The sequence below is a fragment of the Panulirus ornatus genome, chromosome 8 (genome assembly GCF_036320965.1).
Source record: "Panulirus ornatus isolate Po-2019 chromosome 8, ASM3632096v1, whole genome shotgun sequence".
Lineage (NCBI taxonomy): Eukaryota > Metazoa > Arthropoda > Malacostraca > Decapoda > Palinuridae > Panulirus > Panulirus ornatus.
This window is the reverse complement of record NC_092231.1, coordinates 30455699-30479698: the sequence shown is the minus strand read 5'-3', so window position 1 is coordinate 30479698 and position 24000 is coordinate 30455699. Positions and strand designations below refer to the sequence as shown.

At 42.0% G+C, this 24000-nt stretch overlaps 1 protein-coding gene and 1 pseudogene across 3 annotated transcripts in view; both read right to left on the bottom strand.

Annotated features, from left to right (window-relative positions):
* Window positions 1-24000, bottom strand: part of pps (protein partner of snf) — a 424574-nt gene that overhangs the window by 290873 nt on the left and 109701 nt on the right. The gene's annotated exons all lie outside the window — the stretch shown is intronic.
* LOC139749886 (2-hydroxyacyl-CoA lyase 1 pseudogene) lies at window positions 19694-21585 on the bottom strand (annotated as a pseudogene).

The window sequence follows — 24000 nt, the reverse complement described above, 5'->3', positions numbered from 1 at the left end:
GTCTGAAAAACAAGTCATGCTAGACAGGCTGTGGAGTTTCAAGGCAGTTCCACTAGTTAATATGTGTGTGGAAACAGATCTCTTCATGGGACCTGCTCTTGTTGGGAGTGGATAAGTCGCCTGTCTTGGGAGTGGATTTTGTGTTAGGCAATATCCTAGCTTCGCAGGTCACTTAGGGGTGAGAAAGACTCTGGACAAATGTGGCAAAATGTGCATTGGTCTGGTGTCCATAAGGATGTCACTCAATATGTAAGATGTGTCATACATGTCAAGTGATGGGGAAGCCTAATCAAAAGCTTAAGGCTGTTCACTTGGTTCCTATTCTCCAATTTGAAGCTTCATTTGACCCACGTTAAAGTTGACATTCTGGGCCATGTGCAAAACCTTACCCGGCAACTGTTACATTTTGAGTATTCTACACAAAAGTCCATGTTGAAGTATTGTACCAACAACACTGGAGACTGGAATAAGGTTTTGCCCTTCATTTTGTTTGCCACCAGAGAAGTTCTGAATGAGTCTCTAGGTTACTCCCTCTTTGAGCTGATGTTTACCCACGAGGTACAAGGGCCCCTTAACTTATTGAAAGATGTATGGCTGAACAAGAGTGAGAGTCTTGGAAGGCTAGACTCCATCAGTGAGTTGAAGCAGAGATGACATAAATGTTGGTAAGCAGCTCAGGAGAATTTAAGAGAGACCCAGGAAGAAATGAAGAGCTGGTGTGACAAACGGTCTTGATTGAGGAGTTTGGAGACAGGTGATGAGATGTTGCTTCTATTACCCCAACAAAGACAAACACTGGCAGCACATTTTCTGGGTCCATACACCATATTTGGAGGGTTGGAGACTTGAATTACCTTATCATGCACAGAGTGCCAGTCTGCATGACAGAACTCCTTGCAGGAGCTGTGTGTGACGAGAATGACGATCCAGCTAAGGGTGCCCCTAAGACCTGGGGACCCAACAGAGGCACAGACAGGAAAAAGGAGGGAAAACATATCTGTCCTGCTGTCATGTAGACGTGGGAGATGCCTGGCTTATTAGCCAAGCTCCTTACCAGGTAAGTCCACAATGAGTAACCATCCTTCAGCTGGAGCTACACTACATGCTGGAGCACAATCTGATTAAGCTGTGTTAATCAGAGTGGCACTCACCCATGACCATTATACATGCCTCCTGTACCCAAGCCTGATGGGACCTATTAGTTCTGTATCAACTACCACTGAGTCAACGAGATAATGAGGACTGACAGTGACCCCCTGCCATGTGTGGAAGACTGCACAGATCAAGTTGGCAATGTGCACTATCTGATAAAACTTGACCTCGACAAAGGGTACTGGCAAAAATTATCAAGACATAACAAGACATCAGTGCTTTTGTAGTGCTGGGATGGACATATAAGTGTAAGGTGATGCCTTTTAGCATGAAAAATGCATCTGCCACATTTCAGCAGCTTAGGGACGTTCTCATCAGAGATTTGCCTAGTTGTGTAGTTTATTTGGATGATATTGTGATACATAGTCAGAGTTGAGACAAACAAGTTTCAAGATAAAAATCAAAGGTTAACTAAATGGGCTTTGTTCCTTCAGGAATATAATTTAAAGATTCAACTGCCGGTCGAAATTATATAATAGGAGATTGTTTATCCTGCTCTTAAAGTAAGAAAATTCCTCTTCAAGGAATTTCCTTTTTTCTTTTTTTTTTTTTATTTTTCTTGAAATTGGGTTCTGTGTATGCTAGATGGCATCATATTGTATAGAATCAGCACTGTGAATCAAGTACATGTCCATGGCTACATAGTGATAATCAGAGAGTAAGAACACGTGCAGTCACAGCTGGGAGGCAAATGCCCTTCAGTCATCTCTCAACTGGCGTCGGCAACTCACTTACATGTTTCTTGTTCTCCATCTCTAGCCAATCACAGTCAAGATGGGGCATGTCTGGGTGACATCAGTAGCACATTCCTTTCTGTCAACCAATAAGAACTGCCCCCTGTATAATTACTCCCTCTGATAAATACCCTGATGGTGTTTTGAGATTTCGATTCTTTAAAGCTCACAGTGCCAGTGAGTAGTGAGATTTTCTCTTGCAATAGTTCATAGCCACGGTACTGTATTGTAACCTGGGTATTATATTTCACCCCTGTTAAGTGTATTCAAATTATTATTTTCATTATCACTATGTTTTTGTATAGGAGGAGATTTCCTGGTCTGAAAACTTACTTGGATTATGTTAAAGTAACTTTTTGAGCCCTGTAAAAAAATCTAATTCCTTTTATATTATTTTTTCTTTTAATGTAAATAGTTTCTATCCGTGTTAATTTCATCCCTTAACTTTCGAGTATCATTGTAATATACTGCGTAACAATATATATAAATATATTACATACACAAGTACGTGTGTGTGTGTGTGTGTGTGTGTGTGTGTGTGTGTGTGTGTGTGTGTGTAACATCAGTGAATCTGTCTTCATTGCTAATACTAAGAACTTTAATCTATTGCCATGCAGTTTTAAAGCCCATCCTCGCATTAACCAAATCATTATGAAAGAACTGACAAAACACAGAAACACAAAATAAGTTGTTCATGAAACCCCTAACTACCAAGGTCAACCCCCACCACCTGACCGTCCTTAATCACTTTCCCTTACAAGGATTACGACCAGATGTACCTGACAGTGCTGGGCCCAGACTAATTGATATTATATGGCGGGAATTTGGAATAATGTTGGGATTTCAATAACTTTGTTAAGTACAAGCACCTGATGAGGTGCTGCTGGAGGGATGTCTGATCACTATCTTATGGAGGTAAAGGTGAAGATTTGTAGAGGTTTTCAAAAAAGAGAGAACGTTGGGGAGAAGAGAGTGAAGAGAATAGGTGAGCTTGGAAAGGAGACTTGTGTGAGGAAGTACCATGAGAGACTGGGTGTAGAATGGCAAAAGGTTAGAGTAAATGACATGAGAGGAGTGGGTGAGGAATGGGATGTATTTAGGGGAGCAGTGATGACTTGTGCAAAAGATGCATGTGGCATGAGAAAGGTGGGAGGTGGGCAGATTACAAAGGGTAGTGAGCAGTGGGATGAAGAAGTAAAGTTATTAGTGAAAGAGAAAACAGATGCATATGGATGATACTTGTAAGGAAGGAGTGCAAATGACTGGGACATGTATAAAAGAAAGGAGCAGGAGGTCAAGAGAGAGGTGCAAGAGTTGAAAAAGAGGGCACATGAGAGTTGGGAGAATAAAAAGATGTTGAGGAAGGAGGGAAACAATATGAGTAAGACATGAGAACAAATGGGAACATCGGTGAAGGGGGCAAGTGGGGAAGTAATAACAGGTGGTGATGAAGTGAGACAAAGATGGAGTACATTGAAGGATAGTTGAATGTGTTTCATGATAGAGTGGCAGATGAAGGGTGTTTTGGTTGAGGTGGGATTTGAAGTAAGAGGGTCAGGGAGAATGGTTTGGTAAAGAGAGAAGTAGTAGTGAGAGCTTTATAGAAAATGCAATCTGGCAAAGCGGCAGGTGTGGACGATACTGCAGAAGAATCTATTAAGAAAAGGTGTGTCTTGTTGATTGGTTGGCATGGACATTCAATGTATGTATGGATCATGGTAAAGTGCCTGAAGATTGGCAGAATTCATACATAGTGCCATAGTACAAGGGCAAAGGGGATAAAGGTGAGTGTTCAAACTACAGAGGCTTAAGTTAGTTGTGTATTCCTGGGTATTATATGAGAAGGAGGGTGGACGTGTTGGAAATTAAATGTGTGAGGACAATATGTGGTGTGATGTGGTTTGATTGAGTAAGTAATGAAAGGGTAAGAGTGATGTGTGGTAATAAAAAGAGTGTGGTTGAGAGAGCAAAAGAAGGTGTGTTGAAATGGTTTGGACACATGGAAAGAATGAGCGAGGAAAGATTGACGATTGACAAAGAGGATATATGTGTCAAAAGTGGAGGGAAAAAGGAGAAGCGTGAGACCAAACTGGAGGTGGAAAGATGGACTGAAAAAGATTTTGAGTGATCGGGGCGTGAACATACAGGAGGGTGAAAGGCATGCAAGTAATAGAGTGAATTGGAACAATTGAGGTTGACGTGCTGTCAATGGATTGAACCAGGGAATATGAAGCATCTTGGGTAAACCATGGAAAGGTGTGTGGGGCCTGGATGTGGAAAGGGAGGTGTGGTTTCAGTACATTACACATGATAGCTAAAGACCGAGTGTGAATGAATGTTGCATTTTGTCTTTTTCTGCTTACATAGTTCCATCTGCTGCTGAGTCCATTCCAGATATCTAAACCACTTCTTTTCCTCCAGTTTTTCTCCATTCAAACTTACCTCCCAATTAACTTGTCCCTCAACCCTACTGAACCTAATAACCTTGCTCTTATTCACATTTACTCTCAACTTTCTTCTTTCACACACTTAACCAAACTCAGTCACCAGCTTCTGCAGTTTCTCACCCAAATCAGCCACCAGTGCTGTATCATCAGCAAAAAAACTGACACACTTTCCAAGCCCTCTCACCCAAAACAACTGACTCACTTCCTAAGCCCTCTCATCCACAACTGACACTTCCCAAGCCCTCTCCTCCACAACAACAGACTCACTTTCCAAGCCCTCTCATCGACAACAACTGATTCATTTCCCAAGCCCTCTCATCAACAACAGACTGTATACTTGCCCCTCTCTCCAAAACTCTTGCATTCACCTCCCTAACCACACCATCCATAAACAAATTAAACAACCATAGAGATATCTCGCACCTCTGCTGCAAATTGACATTCACTGGAAACCAATCACTTTCCTCTCTTCCTACTCATGTACACGCCTTACATCCTTGGTAAAAACTTTTCACTGCTTATAGCAACTTACCTCCCACACCATATACTCTTAAAACTTTCCACAAAGCATATCTGTCAACCCTAGCATATGCTTTCACTAGATCCATAAATTTTTCTTTTCTTTTAAACTATTTGCCATTTCCCGCGTTAGCGAGGTAGCGTTAAGAACAGAGGACTGGGCCTTTTTTGGAATATCCTCACCTGGCCCCCTCTGTTCCTTCTTTTGGAAAATTAAAAAAAAAAAAGAAAGGGGAGGATTTCCAGCCCCCCGCTCCCTCCCCTTTTAGTCGCCTTCTACGACACGCAGGGAATACGTGGGAAGTATTCTTAATCCCCTATCCCCAGGGGGATCCATAAATGCTACATACAAATCCATCTGTTTTTCTAAGTATTCCTCACATACATTCTTTAAACCAAACACTTGATCCACACATCCTCTACCACTTCTGAAACCGCACTGCTCTCCCCCAATCTGATGCTCTGTACATGCTTTTACCCTCTCAATCAATACCCTCCCATATAATTTCCGAGGACTACTTAACAAACTTATGCCTCTGTAATTTGAACACTCACCTTTATCCCCTTTGCCTTTGTACAATGGCAATATGCATGCATTCTACCAATCCTCATGCACCTCACCATGATCCATACATACATTGAATATCCTTACCAACCAATCAACAATGTCACCCCCTATTCCAATAAATTCCACTGCAATACCATCCAAACCTGCCGCCTTGCCAGCTTTCATCTTCCGCAAAACTTGCACAACCTCCTCTCTGTTTACCAAACAATTCTCCCTGACCCCTCTCACTTTGCACACCACCTTGACCAAAACATCCTATATCTGCCATTCTATCATCAAACATGTTCAACAAACCTTAAAAATACTCACTCCATCTCCTCCTCACTTCATCACTACTTGTTATTACCTCCCCATTTGTCCCCTTCACCGATGTTCCCATTTGTTCTCTTGTCTTACACACTTTATCTACTTCCTTCCAAAAACATCTTTTTATTCTCCCTAAGATTTAATGATACTCTCTCACCCCAACTCTTATTTGCCTTCCTTTTCGCCTCTTGCACTTTTCTCTTGACCTCCTGCCATTCTTTTATACATCTATACATATATACATGTTAATCCTTCAAACATTCCCATTACTGCTTTCCAAGATAGCATTCTTTCTTTCCAAAAAGTCAGTTCCCAGAACCTTCTTGCCCTCAAGAACCTTCACCCCTATAACTTCCATGGTTTCATTCACTGCCAAGCCCACTCCCAGATATCGAAAACAACTCGCTTCCTCCAATCTTACTCCATTCAAACTTACATCCCAACTAACTTATCCCTCAATCCTGCTGAACCTAATAACCTTGCTCTTATTCACATTTACTCTCAACTTTCCCCTTTCTTACAATTTTCCAAACTCAGAGTCCAACTTCTGCAGTTTCTCACTCAAATGAACCATCAGAGCTGTATCATTAATGAACAACAACTGACTCACTTCCTAGGCCCTCTCATCCCCAACACACTGCATACTCACCCCTCTCTCCAAAACTCTTGCATTTACCTCCCTAACCACCCCATCCATAAACAAATTAAACAATCATGGAGACATTAAACATCCCTGCCACAGACCGACCCTCACTGGGAACCATTCACTCTCCTCTTTGCCTACTCATACACACTCCTTACATCCTTGATAAAATCTTTTCTGCTTCTAGCAGCTTACCTCCTCTACCAAATATTTTTAAAACCTTCCACAAATCATCTCTATCAACCTTACCATAAGCTTTCTCCACATCCATAAATGCCATACATAAATCCATTTGTTTTTCCAAGTATTTCTCACACATATTCTTCTAAGCAAACACCTGATCAATACATCCTCTACCACTTCTGAAACTACACTGCTTCTCCAAAGTCTAATGCTCTGTACATGCCTTTATCCTCTCAATCAATACCCTCCCATAAAATGTTCCAGATATACTTATGGTTTGGTAAACAGAGAAGAGGTAGTGAAAGCTTTTCAGATGAAAGCCGGCAAGGCGGTGGGTTTGGATGGTATTACAGTGGAATTTATTAAAAAAGGGGGTAACTGTGTTGTTGACTGGCTGGTGAGGATATTCAATGTATGTATGGTTCATGAAGTGCCTGAGGATTGGCAGAATGCATGCATAGTGCCACTGTACAAAGGCACACATTTCATATGTGGCACGATGGCGGCGGGAATGGATGAAGGCAGCATGTATGAATATGTACATGTGTATATATGTATATGTCAGTGTATGTATATGTATGTATACTTTGAAATGTATAGGTATGTATATGAGCATGTGTGGGTGTTTATGTATATACATGTGTAGGTGGGTGGGCTGGGCTATTCTTTCATCTGTTTCCTTGCGCTACCTCACTAACGTGGGAGACAGCGACAAAGTATAATATAAAAAAAAAAAATAATACTTAAACTTATGCCTCTGAAGTTTGAACACTCACCTTTATACAATGGCATTATACATGCATTCCTCCAATCCTCAGGCACTTCACCATGATCTATATATGCAATGAACATCCTTACCAACCAATCAACGATAGTCACCCCCTTTCTTAATAATTTCAACTGCAATACCATCCAATCTGGCCACCTTATAAGATTTCATCTTATACAAGGGTTTCACTACATATTCTCTCTCCACTGCACCACTTTCCCCAACTCTAACACTTCCCATACCATCCTGAACAAAACACCCTACATCTTCCACTCTACCATCACGCACAATCATTAATCCACCAAAGTACTCACTCCATCTCCTTACTTCATTACTTGTTATCACTTCCCCTTTTGCCCCTTCACCAGTGTGTTTCCATTTGTTCTCTTGTCTTTTATATATCATTTACCTCCTCCCAAAACATTTTTTACTCTCCCTACAGTGTAATGATACTCTCACCCAAACTCTTTATCTTCCCTCTTTTTCATCTCCTACACCTTCCTATTGATCTCCTACTTTCTCTTATACATCTAATTCTTTGCATTCCTTCCTTGTAAATAAAGTACTAATGCCTATATTTTCACTTTCACTACGGACTTTACTTCCTCATCACACCACTCACTATCCTTTCTAATCTGCCTAACTCCTACCTTTTGCATGCCACATGCATCTCTTGCACATGTCATCATTGTTTTCATTAATACCTCTCATTCCTTACTCGCTCCCCTCAATTCATTTGCTCTCACCTTATGCCATTCTACACTCAATCTCTCCTGGTATTTCTTCACACTCCTGGTATTTCTTCACACAAGTCTCCTTTCTAAACCCACTCACTCTCACCACTCTTCTCTCTGACTTTGTCTCCCCTTCGAAAACCTCTACAAATCTTCACCCTCACCATGACAAGATAGTGATCAGAAATCCCACCAGCTGCCCCTCTCAGTATATTTACATTCCATCTCAGTATATTTACATCTAATCTCTGAGTACATTTACATCTAAAAGTCTCTATTTTACATGCCTATCTATCAATATGCAATATAATAATGCACAATGACCATCTGTTCCACTCACTCACATATACCTGTGTATATCTCTTTTCAAACCAGGCATTCCCAAATATCAGTCTTTTTTCAGCACACAACTCTATACACTCTTCATCATTGTTATTCATAACACTGAATACCCCATGTGCACCAATTAAACCCACAACTCCCAAATTACTTACCCTTACATTTAAATCACCCATCACTAATACACAGTCTAATGCACCACAATTGCTGACACACTCACTCAACTGCTCCCAAAACACTTGCCTCTCATGATCTTTCTTCTCATAACCTGGTGCATAAGCACCAATAATCTCCCATCTCTTACCATCAACTTTCAGTTTCACCCACATCAATCTAGAGTTTACTTTCCTACATTCTATCACACACTCCCATAACTCATGCTCCAGTAGTAGTGCTACTCCTTCCTTAACCTCGTCCTCTAACCAAACTGACTTTACTCCCACGACATTTTTAAACCATTCTTAGAAAGCAAAAATGGGTATGTTTGAAGGATAGTGGTTCCAACAATGTTATATGGTTGCGAGGCGTGGGCTATAGATAGAGTTGTGTGGAGGAGGGTGGATGTGCTGGAAATGAGATCTTTGAGGACAATATGTGATGTGAGTTGGTTTGATCAAGTAAGTAATGAAAGGGTAAGAGAAATGTGTGGTAATAAAAAGAGTGTGGTTCAGAGAGCAGAAGAGGGTGTGTTGAAATGGTTTGGTCACATGGAGAGAATGAGTGAGGAAAGATTGACAAAGAGGATATATGTGTCAGAGGTGGAGGAAATGAGAAGTAGGAGACCAAACTGGAGGCGGAAAGATGGAGTGAAAAAGATTTTGAGTGATTGGGGCCTGAACATGCAGGAGGGTGAAAGGCCTGCAAGGAATAAAGTGAACTGGAATGATGTGGTATACCGGGGTCGACATGCTGTCAATGGATTGAGCCAGGGCATGTGAAGCGTCTGGGGTAAACCATGGAAAGTTTTGTGGGGCCTGGATGTGGAAAGGGAGCTGTGGTTTCAGTGCATTATACATGACAGCTAGAGACTGAGTGTGAATGAATGTGGCCTTTGTTTTTTCCTAGCGCTACCTCGTGCACATATGGGGGGGAGGGGGTTGTCATTTCATGTGTGGCTGGGTGGCAACGGGAATGAATAAGGGCAGACAGAATGAATTATGTACATGTGTATATATATGTAAATGTCTGTGTGTGTGTGTGTATATATATGTATATGTCGAGATGTATAGGTATGAATATGTGCAAGTCTAGACGTGTATGTATATACACGTGTACATGGGTGGGTTGGGCCATTCTTTCGTCTGTTTCCTTGCGCTACCTCGCTGACGTGGGAGACAGCAACAAAGTATAATAAATAAATATAAATAAATCTTCCCCTTTACCTTTGAGCCTCATATCACACACAGACAGAACACCCAGGTTTCTATCCTGAAACATACTACCTATCTCTCCTCTCTTCTCACCTTAGTTACATCCACACACCCCAATCTGAGCCTCAGAAGAGGAGGAGCACTCCCCACTTGGCTCATTCTCCTTGTTTCCTCTTTTAGAAATTTAAATACAAGAAGGGGTGGGTTTCCAGCCCCCTGCTCCTGTCCCCTTTAGTCACATACGACACACTGGGAATTCTGAGGTAATTCTTTCTCCCTTCCCTCTGGGATCATGTATATGTATGTATGCACGTATACATAAGTACATGTATGCATAGATGCATATATGTGTGAGTGGATGTGTCTTCCCTTGTCTGTTTCCTGGTGCTACCTAGCTAAAGAAGGAAATGGCAATCAAGTGTGAAAGGATATAACAGAAGGAGTCAAGCCAGGTATGCTCATCCTCCTCAAAGGCTCAGACTGGGGTGTCTGAATGCATGTGGATGTAATCAAGATGAGAAGAAAGGAGAGATAGGTAGTATGTTTGAGGAAAGAAACAAGGCTCAAGGGCAAAGGGGAAGAATGGTTTGGAAATGTCTTGGAAGTAAAGTCAGGGGTTGGTGCGAGGACAAGAGTTGAGGAAGGAGTAGCACTACTCCTGAAGCAGAAGTTGTGGGAGTGTGTGATAGTGTACAAGGATGTAACTTCTAGATTGATGTGGGGAAAACTGAAAGTGAAGGAGAGAGATGGGTGACTGATGTTTATGCACCTGGTCATGAGATGAAAGATCATGAGGGGCAAGTGTTTTGGGAGCAGCTGAGTATGTGTGTCAGCAGTTTTGGTGCATGAGACCAGGTATTAGTGATGGGTGATTTAAAGGCGAAGGTGAGTAATGTGGTAGCTGAAGGTATAGTTGTTGTGCATGGGGTATTCAGTGGTGTGAATGAAAATGGTGAAGAGCCTGTGAGTTATGTGCTGAAAAAATACTGGTGATTGGGAACACCTGGTTCAAAAAGAGAGATATACACAAGTATACATATGCGAGAAGAGATGGTCAAGGGGCATTATCAGATTACGTGTTAATTGATAGGCACGTAAAAGAGATACTTTTGGATGTAAATGTGCTGAGAAGGGTAGCTGGTTAGATACATGAATCACTATTTTGTGGGGGCAATAGTGAAGATTTCTACTGGTTTCCAAAAAGGAGGAGAATATGTAGGGGAGAAGAGAATGGTGAGAGTAAGTGAGTTTGGAAAAGAGGCTTCTGTGAAGAAATACCATGAAAGATTGAGTATGGAAAGGCAAAAGGAAAGAGCAAATGAAGTGAGGGGAGTGGGTGAAGAATGGGATGTATTTGGGAAAAAGTGATAGCATGTGCAAGAGATGCATGTTGGCATGCCAAAAATGGGAGGTGGGCAGATTAAAAAGGGTAGTGGTAGTACGAAGTTGTTAGTGAAAGAGAAAAAGAAAGGTATTTGGATGATATAAGAAGTACAAATGATGAGGGGATGTATAAGGGAAAGTGGTAGGAGGTCAAGAGAAGGTGCAAAAGTTGAAAAAGAGGGCAAATGAGACTTGGGGTGAGACAGTATCACTAAACTTCAGGGAGGATAAAAAGATATTTTGGAAGGAGGTAAATAATATGCAAAAGACAAGAGAAAAATGGGAGTGAGAAGTGAAGGACAAAACCAGCTTCTCCTTGGTCATGTCTTGTTAAGGTGTGTGAGGCATGCACTCCACAATGACCTGGGTTTCAAGAGTTACCATGCCTGCAAGAAAGCCACTCCTGACAGTGTGGCAGAAGGAGAAAAGAGTTAAAGTTTTGTAAAAAGTATAGTACTTAGAATTTAGAAACATGGGGGAGTGTTTTGTGGTCAGACATGACTATTTCACCATGATTGGTAGTGTTGTAAGGGTAGTGTACCGGCCACTACACTCAGACCTAACTCTCCCTCAGTAAACAATTAAGACTGTAAAGCACCCTGCACGCTAATGGTCTAGGGGTGTTTTACTTATCATGCTGATGGAGAAATAATACTTCTTCCTAAAAATGTAAAGGTAAATCAGCACAATGATTTGGAACTACTGAGTGATTTTTCATCCAATTCATCTGATAAAACCCAAGCCACAATTCTTATGCAGGACAATGCCCCTTGTCATAATGCCAAAAGTGTGCCCAGTGGTTTAAAGATGGGAAGTGCCATACTATAGTGATTGGTCAGGTTGTAACCCAAATCTCAATCCAATTTAGGATTGCTGGTCTATTTTCGAGCACTGGTAATGTGACCTTAACACTCCATCGATCCCAAAGAAGTCTGGATTCCTTTATCACCAGAGCTCCTACTTATTGCACATACTGTTTATAGGACATCATTTGGTGTGTGGCAGTTTGATCGAGTACGTAATAAAAAGGTTGTAGTTAGATGTGGTAATTAAAAGAGGGTGTATGATAGAGATGAAATGGATTGAATAAGACTTTGAGTGATTGGGACCTAAACATGCAGAAGAGTGAATGGCATTCAAGGGATAAAGTAAAGTGACACAATGTGCTACACAAGATTTGACATGCTGTACCTGGACTGAACCTGGGATAAATAGGGAAAAGTCTGTGGGGCTTGGTTGTGGATGGATTTAAGCAAATGCGGCCTGTCTTCATCTCCTCCTGGTGCTATTGCAGGAAACAGTGATCAAGTATGAAAAAAAGTATGTGTATATATGGATGTTGATATTAGGGCAAGAGGTTTCCTAAACGAGGGGAGCACTACTGCTGAAGCAGGAGTTTAGGAAGTGTATAAGATTGTAAAGAAAGGAGCTCCTGACATTTAATGTGGGTAAAAATGAAAAAGAATTGCTGGAGATGGGTTATCATTAGGGTCTACCCACCTGACCATACAAAGAAAGATCATGATATGCAAGTGTTTTGGGAGTAGCTGACCGAGCAGCAGTTTTGATGCAAAATATCGGGTATGAGTGATGGGTGAATATAAAGCAAAGGCACCTAATGTGACAGGTGAGTGTATAATTGGGGAACACTGTGTAATCAGCAATGTGAATGGAAATGGTGAACAGCTTGTGCAGTTGTGTGCTGAAAAGGATTGGTAACTGGGAGTATCTGGTTTATAAAGAGGAATATACACAAATATATATACACAAGTAGGAAAGATGGCAAGCACGTATTACTGAATTACATACGAATTGATTGGGATAGAAAAAAAAAGAGACTTAGATGTGCTAAGAAGGGCAGCCAGTGGGATGTCTGATCATTAATTTCTGGAAGTGAAAGTGCATATATGTAGAGGCTTTCAAAAAGAGAAAACGATACGGGTAAGAAGAGGATGGTGAAAGTGGACAAGCTTGGAAATGAAACTTTTATGAATATATATCAGGAAAGGCTGAAAGCAGAATGGCAGAGAATAAACGAAACTAGGGAGTGGGTGAGGAATGAGATGTATCAAGGAACGCAGCGCTAGTATGTCTGAGAGAAGCATGTGGCACACAGAAAGAGGGCAGGTGAGAAAGGGCAAAGTGGTGGGATAATGAAGTTGCTTATGAAAGAGAAAATAGCAGTACATGGGAGCTAATTACATGGAGAGCAAATTATATACATAAGGAAGCAGCAGGAGGTCAAAGGGAAAGTGCAGGGGTTGAAAAATGTGCAAATGAGAGTTGGGGTGAACAAGTATGAGAGAATTTCAGGAAGAATAAGATGTTTAGGAGGGAGGTTAATAGTGTGAGAAAGACAGTATATGAAAGAGCTCATACACATGCTGTGCAGATGGTCTCACAAATATATGGCACACCATCTCTCCGACTCACATACAGATACATATATATATCTCTCGTTTTAAACCAGGTGTTCCCAACACCCGTCTTTTTTCAGCACACAACTCTACAAGCTCTTCACCATTTCCATTCACAACACTGAATACCACATGTACACCAATTATACCCTCAACTGCCACATTACTCACCTTTGCATTCAAGTCTTGTGCACCAAAGCTGCTAACACACTCACTCAGCTGCTCCCAAAATACTTCCCTCTCATGATCTTTCTTCTCATGACCAGGTGCATAAGCACCAATAATCATCACCCATCCCTCTCCATCCACTTTCAGTTTTACGCACATCAATCTAGAATTTATTTTCTTACACTCTATCACACACTCCCACAACTCCAGCTTTAGGAGTAGTGCTACTCCTTCCTTAACTCTTGTCCTCTCACCAACCCCTGACTTTACTCACAAGACTTTTCCCCTTTACCCTTGAGCTTTTATTTCACTCAGATCCAGAACATCCAGGTCTCTTTCCTCAAACATACTGCCTATCTCTCCTTTCATTTCATCTTGGTTACATCCACCACATTCAGACACCCCAATCTGAGCCTTCGAGGAGGGTGAGCACTCTCTGCTTTACTATATATCTCCCCTCCCATTTGTAATCTGCCAAAAGAAGGAACAGAAAGGGTGGCCAAGTGAGGAGATTCCCTCTAATTAGAGGTTCTGTCCTCTGTTCTTAACGCTACCTTGCTAATGCAGGAAATGCGAATATGTATGGACTGAACCAGGGCATGTGAAGCCTCTGGGGTAAACCATGGAAAGGTCTGTCGGGCCTGGATGTGGATAGGGAGCTGCAATTTCAGTGCATTGCACATGACAGATAGAGACTGAAAACAAATGTGGCCTTTTTGTCTGTATTCCTGATGCTACCATGCTGAAGCAGTGGATAGCGATGCTGTTTTCCTGTGGGGCAGGGGAGCAACAGAAATGGATGAAGGCAAGCAAATATGAATATGTACATGTGTATGTATGTAATGTCTACGTATTTGTATGGGTATGTATATGTATATACATATAAAGCAAGGCAGCAGGTTTGGATGGTATTGCAGTGGAATTTATTAAAAAAGGGGGTGACTGTATTGTTGACTGGTTGGTAAGGTTATTTAATGTATGTATGACTCATGGTGAGGTGCCTGAGGACTGGCGGAATGCTTGCATAGTGCCATTGTACAAAGGCAAAGGGGATAAAAGTGAGTGCTCAAATTACAGAGGTATAAGTTTGTTAAGTATTCCTGGGAAACTATATTGGAGGGTATTGATTGAGAGGGTGAAGGCATGTACAGAGCATCAGAATGGGGGAAGAGCAGTGTGGTTTCAGAAGTGGTAGAGGATGTGTGGATCAGGTGTTTGCTTTGAAGAATGTAAGTGAAAATACTTAGAAAAGCAAATGGATTTGTATGTAGCATTTATGGATCTGGAGAAGGCATATGATAAGAGTTGATAGAGATACTCTGTGGAAGGTATTAAGAATATATGGTGTGGGAGGCAAGTTGTTAGAAGCAGTGAAAAGTTTTATCGAGGATGTAAGGCATGTGTACGTGTAGGAAGAGAGCAAAGTGATTGGTTCTCAGTGAATGCTGGTTTGCAGCAGGGGTGTGTGATGTCTCCATGGTTGTTTAATTTGTTTATGGATGGGGTTGTTAGGGAGGTGAATGCAAGAGTTTAGGAAAGAGGGGCAAGTATGAAGTCTGTTGTGGATGAGAGAGCTTGGGAAGTGAGTCAGTTGTTGTTCACTGATGATACAGTGCTGGTGGCTAATTCGTGTGAGAAACTGCAGAAGCTGGTGACTGAGTTTGGTAAAGTGTGTGAAAGAAGAAAGATGAGAGTAAATGTGAATAAGAGTAAGGTTATTAGGTACAGTGGGGTTGAGGGACAAGTCAATTGGGAGGTAAGTTTAAATGGAGAAAAACTGGAGGAAGTGAAGTGTTTTAGATATCTAGGAGTGGAATTGGCAGCAGATGGAACCATAGAAGCGGAAGTGAATCATAGGGTGGGGGAGGGGGCAAAAGTTCTGGGAACGTTGAAAAGTGTGTGGAAGTCAAGAACGTTATCTTGAAAAGCAAAAATGGGTATGTTTGAAGGAAAAGTGGTTCCAACAATGTTATATGGTTGCGAGGCGTGGGCTGTTGATAGAGTTGTGCGGAAGAGGGTGGATGTGCTGGAAATGAGATGTTTGAGGACAATATGTGGTGTGAGTTGGTTTGATCAAGTAAGTAATGAAAGGGTAAGAGAGATGTGTGGTAATAAAAAGAGTGTGGTTGAGAGAGAGCAGAAGAATGTGTTTTGAAATGGTTTGGTCACATGGAGAGAATGAGCGAGAAAAGATCGACAAAGAGGATATATGTGTTAGAGAATCAGGGAACGAGGAGAAGTAGGAGACCAAATTGGAGGTGGAAAGATGGAGAAAAAGATTTTGAGTGATCGGGGCCTGAACATGCAGGAGGGTGAAAGACGTGCAAGGAATAGAGTGAACTGGAGCGATGTGGTATACCGGGGTCGACGTGCTGTCAATGGATTGAACCAGGGAATGTGAAGCATCTGGGGTAAACCATGGAAAGTTTTAAGGGGCCTGGATGTGGAAAGGGAGCTGAGGTTTCGGTGCATTACACATGACAGCTAGAGAATGAGTGTGAACGAACATGGCCTTTGTTGTCTTTTCCTAGTGCTACCTCGTGTACATGCGGTTGGAGGGGGTTTTCATGTCATGTGTGGTGGGGTGGCAACGGGAATGAATAAGGGCAGACAGTATGAATTATGAACATATGTATATGTCTGTGTGTGTATATATATGTATAAGTTGAGATGTATAGGTATGTACATGTGCGTGTGTGGATGTGTATGTATATACATGAGTATGTGTGTGGGCTGGGACGTTCTTTCGTCTGTTTCCTTGCGCTACTTCGCTAGCGCGGGAGACGGCGACAGAGTATAATATATTTATTTATTCATTTATTTATATATTCATATGTTTATATATATATACTTCCCACGTATTCCCTGCGTGTCATAGAAGGCGACTAAAAGGGAAGGGAGCGGGGGGCTGGAAAACCTCCCCTCTCAGTTTTTTTTAATTTTCCAAACGAAGGAACAGAGAAGGGGGCCAGGTGAGGATATTCCCTCAAAGGTCCAGTCCTCTGTTCTTAACGCTACCTTGCTAACGCGGGAAATGGCAAATAGTTTAAATATATATTTCTTTCTTTCTTTTAAACTATTCGCCATTTCCCGCATTAGCGAGGTAGCGTTAAGAACAGAGGACTGGGCCTTTTTTGGAATATCCTCACCTGGCCCCCTCTGTTCCTTCTTTTGGAAAATTAAATATATATATATATATATATATATATATATATATATATATATATATATATATATATATATATATATATGGGTAAAACTGAGATTTGATGGAGAGAGATGGGTGATTATTGGTTCATATGCACCTGGGCATGAGAAGAAAGATCATGAGAGGCAAGTGTTTTGGGAGCAGCTGAATGAGTGTGTTAGTGGTTTTGATGCACGAGACCGGGTTATACTGTTGGGTGATTTGAATGCAAAGGTGAGTAATGTGGCAGTTGAGGGAATAATTGGTATACATGGGGTGTTCAGTGTTGTAAATGGAAATGGTGAAGAGCTTGTAGATTTATGTGCTGAAAAAGGACTGATGATTGGGAATACCTGGTTTAAAAAGCGAGATATACATAAGTATACTTATGTAAGTAGGAGAGATGGCCAGAGAGCGTTATTGGATTACGTGTTAATTGACAGGCGCGCGAAAGAGAGACTTTTGGATGTTAATGTGCTGAGAGGTGCAACTGGAGGGATGTCTGATGATTATCTTGTGGAGGCTAAGGTGAAGATTTGTATGGGTTTTCAGAAAAGAAGAGTGAATGTTGGGGTGAAGAGGGTGGTGAGAGTAAGTGAGCTTGGGAAGGAGACTTGTGTGAGGAAGTACCAGGAGAGACTGAGTACAGAATGGAAAAAGGTGAGAACAATGGAAGTAAGGGGAGTGGGGGAGGAATGGGATGTATTTAGGGAATCAGTGATGGATTGCGCAAAAGATGCATGTGGCATGAGAAGAGTGGGAGGTGGGTTGATTAGAAAGGGTAGTGAGTGGTGGGATGAAGAAGTAAGAGTATTAGTGAAAGAGAAGAGAGAGGCATTTGGACGATTTTTGCAGGGAAAAAATGCAATTGAGTGGGAGACGTATAAAAGAAAGAGACAGGAGGTCAAGAGAAAGGTGCAAGAGGTGAAAAAAAGGGCAAATGAGAGTTGGGGTGAGAGAGTATCATTAAATTTTAGGGAGAATAAAAAGATGTTTTGGAAGGAGGTAAAAAAAGTGCGTAAGACAAGGCAGCAAATGGGAACTTCAGTGAAGGGCGCAAATGGGGAGGTGATAACAAGTAGTGGTGATGTGAGAAGGAGATGGAGTGAGTATTTTGAAGGTTTGTTGAATGTGTTTGATGATAGAGTGGCAGATATAGGGTGTTTTGGTCGAGGTGGTGTGCAAAGTGCGAGGGTTAGGGAAAATGAGTTGGTAAACAGAGAAGAGGTAGTAAAAGCTTTGCGGAAGATGAAAGCTGGCAAGGCAGCAGGTTTGGATGGTATTGCAGTGGAATTTATTAAAAAAAGGGGGTGACTGTATTGTTGACTGGTTGGTAAGGTTATTTAATGTATGTATGACTCATGGTGACTTGCCTGAGGATTGGCGGAATGCGTGCATAGTGCCATTGTACAAAGGCAAAGGGGATAAGAGAGAGTGCTCAAATTACAGAAGTATAAGTTCGTTGAGTATTCCTGGCAAATTATATGGGAGGGTATTGATTGAGAGGGTGAAGGCATGTACAGAGCATCAGATTGGGGAAGAGCAGTGTGGTTTCAGAAGTGGTAGAGGATGTGTGGATCAGGTGTTTGCTTTGAAGAATGTATGTGAGAAATACTTAGAAAAGCAAATGGATTTGTATGTAGCATTTATGGATCTGGAGAAGGCATATGATAGAGCTGATAGAGATGCTCTGTGGAAGGTATTAAGAATATATGGTGTGGGAGGCAAGTTGTTAGAAGCAGTGAAAAGTTTTTATCGAGGATGTAAGGCATGTGTACGTGTAGGAATAGAGGAAAGTGATTGGTTCTCAGTGAATGTAGGTTTGCGGCAGGGGTGTGTGATGTCTCCATGGTTGTTTAATTTGTTTATGGATGGGGTTGTTAGGGAGGTGAATGCAAGAGTTTTGGAAAGAGGGGCAAGTATGAAGTCTGTTGGGGATGAGAGAGCTTGGGAAGTGAGTCAGTTGTTGTTCGCTGATGATACAGCGCTGGTGGCTGATTCATGTGAGAAACTGCAGAAGCTGGTGACTGAGTTTGGTAAAGTGTGTGAAAGAAGAAAGTTAAGAGTAAATGTGAATAAGAGCAAGGTTATTAGGTACAGTAGGGTTGAGGGTCAATTCAATTGGGAGGTGAGTTTGAATGGAGAAAAACTGGAGGAAGTGAAGTGTTTTAGATATCTGGGAGTGGATCTGGCAGCGGATGGAACCATGGAAGCGGAAGTGGATCATAGGGTGGGGGAGGGGGCGAAAATTCTGGGAGCCTTGAAGAATGTGTGGAAGTCGAGAACATTATCTCGGAAAGCAAAAATGGGTATGTTTGAAGGAATAGTGGTTCCAACAATGTTGTATGGTTGCGAGGCGTGGACTATGGATAGAGTTGTGCGCAGAAAGGATGGATGTGCTGGAAATGAGATGTTTGAGGACAATGTGGTGTAAGGTGGTTTGATCGAGTAAGTAACGTAAGGGTAAGAGAGATCTTTCAAAACTATTCGCCATTTCCCGCGTTAGCGAGGTAGCGTTGAGAACAGAGGACTGGACCTTTAAGGGAATATCCTCACCTGGCCCCCTTCTCTGTTCCTTCTTTTGGAAAATTAAAAAAAATGAGAGGGGAGGATTTCCAGCCACCCGCTCCCTCCCCTTTTAGTCGCCTTCTATGACATGCAAGGAATACATGGGAAGTATTCTTTCTCCCCTGTCCCCAGGGATAAATCCCTAATAATACTTTACAATAAATGTTATCAAATTTAGTTAAAATAAATCTGCTGCCTTCCCACAAAAGCCAAAAAGTTATGTATAAAACCAATAAGGATTCAGTCAATCCTTGTTTGTGAACACAAGGAAAAATACAAAACAATTATTCATTCACATGTTGTTTTGATATTTTGAAATGCAAATGCATCATATTCTTCTGACTTAAAGTTTGGAGAGTGTCAGCCAGTCAAAGTCTTGAACTTTACGTTGAGCTCCAGGGTTGATCATCACATTAATAAGTGAAGGCTTGTTTTCTTCTTCAAGAGCCTGACTAACTGCCTCTTGCAGTTCAGGGACAGACTTACAGAAGTAACCAGTTTCACTGAACATTGAAGCCATGCATTCATAGTGTACAGTTGGCAGAAGTGATGTTGGTGGAGTTGCAATAGCAGCATCCATTCCATCTCTTATTTCATTGAACAATTCCTTGTCCAAACCACTGTAGATGCCATTATTGTTTACAATGATGACTATGATGGGTAGTTTGTAGCGGTAAATTGTTTCCATTTCCATACCACTAAAACCAAAAGCAGAATCTCCTTCAACACATATGATTCGCTTGCCTGGAGCATGGTCTTGTGCCCATAAGGCTGCTGCAATGGCATAACCAAGACCAACACCCATTGTACCAAAAGTACCTGCATCCAGTCTGTGGCGTGGAAATTTGTTGAGCAAAATAGTCCGTCCAATGTCCATGGTATTGGCTCCTTCACTGACAATAATACAATCATGTGGTAACAGCTGGTACAGGTGATGAAGTACTGCGTAGTAGTTCAAAGGTTCTGAAATATCCTGGGCCATTTTAGTACTAATGCTTTTGTTGTCCTGCACTTTCTCTTGAAGTTGAGACCACCAAGGTGAGTGTGAGGCAACAAGAGTTCCTGGTACTGCTTCTTGGAGCTGGCCACAAACTGCCCTTAAGTCACCTAGCAAAACAACACTTCCATTCACACTGTTGTGGAACTCCTCAGAACATAAATCCACATGTATAAACTTTACATCTGATGCATATCGTGGAGGGCGACCAAAATGAAGAATCCAATTCAATCTTGCTCCAAGAAGCAGAATCACATCAGCCTCCAACAATGCTTTGGTGCGAGCAGGAGCCACACACATAGGGTGGTCATCGGGTACAACTCCTTTGCCCATTGGTGTAGGTAAGAAGGGTATACCAGTCTTTTCTAACAAACAATGGATCTGTTCTTCAGCACGGGCATAGGCAGCACCCTTCCCTACCACCACCAGAGGACGCTGAGCACCACAAAGCAGTGTAACTGCCTCCAAGACGGAGTCTGGTGATGCTAGAGATATTGGAGGTGGGGGACACTTGGGATGCTGAAAAATCAGTGACTCATCTACTCTCTCAGCTATGAGATTTCCAGGTAAATCCAGGTATGCAGCACCGGGTCGTCCATAAATTGTGCACTTAATAGCTTTTGCCACGTGGTATGGTATAGTATCAATTCTTGGAGGTCGGGCTGAGTATTTGCAATAGATGCGACATGACTCAACCTGTGGACACTCCTGAAAGGCCCCTAGGCCTTCTTGCTCTTGGTCACTTGAGCCACCAACCACCAACAATGGCCAGCAGTTTGTCTGAGCATTTGCCAAACCACCAATTGTGTGGAGAAGTCCTGGACCTGACACAACCAAACACACCCCAGGCATTCCCGTCAAGTAACCTATAGCTTGGGCAGCATAGCATGCAGCTTGTTCATTACGCATCCCAATGTACTTAATACCTGCTTGCTGAGCTGCCACTGCTATTTCGACAACAGGAATTCCCACTATTCCAAACATATATCTAACACCTTGCTGAACAAGAGCATCCACTAGAACATGAGCACCATCAGTTTCTTCCCCAGACATCCTACTTTTTTGTTTATTGCTTTGTCTCAACCATATATTAGTGTTTGAGGAACTAGTTTAAACATAACCTGAATTAAATGTTCACCGCTGCTTGTAGACCTAGTACCTTCTACAGGGTACTGCGTACAACTGTGTCTTCAGTATTTGGTCGTGGGGCCTTTCATGATAAGGTAACATCTAAGATAAGAGGAACTCTGACTACTCAACTAGCAACCAATAGAAAAGAATCAGAACAAAAAAGTAGGATGTCTGGGGTAAGAGAGATGTGTGGAAATAAAAAGAGCGTGGTTGAGAGAGCAGAAGAGGGTGTTTTGAAATGGTTTGGTCACATGGAGAGAATGAGTGAGGAAAGATTGACCAAGAGGATATATGTGTCGGAGGTGGAGGGAACGAGGAGAAGAGGGAGACCAAATTGGAGGTGGAAAGATGGAGTGAAAAAGATTTTGTGTGATCGGGGCCTGAACATGCAGGAGGGTGAAAGGAGGGCAAAGAATAGAGTGAATTGGAGCGATGTGGTATACCAGGGTTGACGTGCTGTCAGTGGATTGAATCAAGGCATGTGTATGGGGGTGGGTTGGGCCATTTCTTTCATCTGTTTCCTTGCGCTACCTCGCAAACGCGGGAGACAGCGACAAAGCAAAAAAAAGAAAAAAAAAAATATATATATTTTTTAATTTTCCAAAACAAGGAAGAGAAGGGGGCCAGGTGAGGATATTCCCTCAAAGGCCCAGTCCTCTGTTCTTAACACGCTACCTCGCTTATGCGGGAAATGGCGAATAGTATGAAAGAAAAAGAGGTGAGAGTAAGTGAGCTTGGGAAGGAGACTTGTGTGAGGAAGTACCAGAGAATGGGAAAAGGTGAGAACAATGGAAGTAAGGGGAGTGGGGGAGGAATGGGATGTATTTAGGGAATCAGTGATGGATTGCGCAAAATCCTCCCCTCCTTGTATTTTTTTTAACTTTCTAAAATGGGGGATTGAGAAGCGTGGGAGGTTGGTTGATTAGAAAGGGTAGTGAGTGGTGGGATGAAAAAGTAAGATTGTGAGTGAAAGAGAAGAGAGAGGCATTTGGACGATTTTTGCAAGGAAAAAATGCAATTGAGTGGGAGATGTATAAAAGAAAGAGGCAGGAGGTCAAGAGAAAGGTGCAAGAGGTGAAAAAGAGGGCAAATGAGAGTTGGGGTGAGAGAGTATCATTAAATTTTAGGGATAATAAAAAGATGTTTTGGATGGAGGTAAATAAAGTGCGTAAGACAAGGGAGCAAATGGGAACTTCAGTGAAGGGTGCTAATGGGGAGGTGATAACAAGTAGTGGTGATGTGAGAAGGAGATGGAGTGAGTATTTTGAAGGTTTGTTGAATGTGTTTGATGATAGAGTGGCAGATATAGGGTGTCTTGGTTGAGGTGGTGTGCAAAGTGAGAGGGTTAGGGAAAATGATTTGGTAAACAGAGAAGAGGTAGTAAAAGCTTTGCGGAAGATGAAAGCTGGCAAGGCAGCGGGTTTGGATGGTATTGCAGTGGAATCTATTAAAAAAAGGGGGTGACTGTATTGCTGACTGGTTGGTAAGGTTATTTAATGTAAGTATGAATCATGGTGAGGTGCCTGAGGATTGGCGGAATACGTGCATAGTGCCATTGTACAAAGGCAAAGGGGATAAGAGTGAGTGCTCAAATTACAGAGGTATAAGTTTGTTGAGTATTCCTGGTAAATTATATGGGAGGGTATTGATTGAGAGGGTGAAGGCATGTACAGAGCATCAGGTTGGGGAAGAGCAGTGTGGTTTCAGAAGTGGTAGAAGATGTGTGGATCAGGTGTTTGCTTTGAAGAATGTATGTGAGAAATACTCAGAAAGCAAATGGATTTGTATGTAGCATTTATGGATCTGGAGAAGGCATATGATAGAGTTGATAGAGATGCTCTGTGGAAGGTATTAAGAATATATGGTGTGGGAGGCAAGTTGTCGGAAGCCGTGAAAAGTTTTTATCGAGGATGTAAGGCACGTGTACGTGTAGGAAGAGAGGAAAGTGATTGGTTCTCAGTGAATGTCGGTTTGCGGCAGGGGTGTGTGATGTCGCCATGGTTGTTTAATTTGTTTATGGATGGGGTTGTTAGGGAGGTGAATGCAAGAGTTTTGGAAAGAGGGGCAAGTATGAAGTCTGTTGTGGATGAGAGAGCTTGGGAAGTGAGTCAGTTGTTGTTCGCTGATGATACAGCGCTGGTGGCTGATTCATGTGAGAAACTGCAGAAGCTGGTGACTGAGTTTGGTAAAGTGTGTGAAAGAAGAAAGTTAAGAGTAAATGTGAATAAGAGCAAGGTTATTAGGTACAGTAGGGTTGAGGGTCAAGTCAATTGGGAGGTAAGTTTGAATGGAGAAAAACTGGAGGAAGTAAAGTGCTTTAAATATCTGGGAGTGGATCTGGCAGCGGATGGAACCATGGAAGCAGAAGTGAATCATAGGGTGGGG